Source organism: Marmota marmota, unplaced genomic scaffold (genome assembly GCF_001458135.2).
Source record: "Marmota marmota marmota unplaced genomic scaffold, marMar, whole genome shotgun sequence".
NCBI classification, from domain to species: Eukaryota; Metazoa; Chordata; class Mammalia; order Rodentia; family Sciuridae; genus Marmota; species Marmota marmota.
Window position 1 is genome coordinate 11,184,542 of NW_026000249.1, and position 940 is coordinate 11,185,481.

The following is a 940-nucleotide window of genomic DNA, read 5'->3' on the forward strand; positions in this document are numbered from 1 at the left end:
TGAGACCCTCTCTCTAAAATATAAAAAGGGCAGGTGATGTACTTGGTGGTTAAGCACCCCTAAATTCAATTCCCAATACCAATAATGATAATAAATAAAAAGGGCACGTGCTAGGCAAGCACCCTACCACTGAGTTACACAAACCAACGCACGTTTATGCCTTTTTATATTTCTATACTAAGCATGAATTGCCTGCAATAAAAAAGAAAATATCAAAATGGTAACAATGCCTTTAGAATAGAACTACAGAGCTTACTTTCTTTTCGCATTTAGTTTCCTGTATTTCATAATTGGGTTAAATCCCAGTACTAAAAATGAAAAAAAGGAAGAGGATGTATGTGTATGTGTATGTGTGTGTGTGTGTGTGTGTTTGTATACACACAAACTCACATATATTCATATATATACATCTATGTGTTTGAACAGATATTCTCCCCAAAGATGCCTGGTCTGGTCTACTTGAAAAAAGATGAGCCATTAAAAGGAATCACCATCCAGTGTCCTCTTTAAAAGAAATATCTTGGGGTTCATCACTTTCCTTCTTTAAAATGCCTATTTCAGCGTAGATTAGGTTATGTTGTTGCAACAAATAATTCCAAACAACAGGATGTATTTCCACTCACAGTAGTGACCATTAAAAGTTTTACCTGGCAGCTTTGCCCACCATAGTAACTCAGAAATAGTTCATGGATCAGCTACAGTGTCACACTGTGCCAGCTACCTAACTAGGAGGAAAATGAGCTCTGGAAGGATGCACATCAGCAACAAAATGCTCTAGCCCAGAAGTTACATTTATGACACAATGGCCACAATTCATCACTTGCCCCTATCCAACAAGAAGGGGAACAGGAAGTGGGCAGAATAGGTTATATTTGGTGAATGATACCAAATAACACAGCTTAGAATAGAATAAGTAAATATTGGAATATTCCTGGCACCT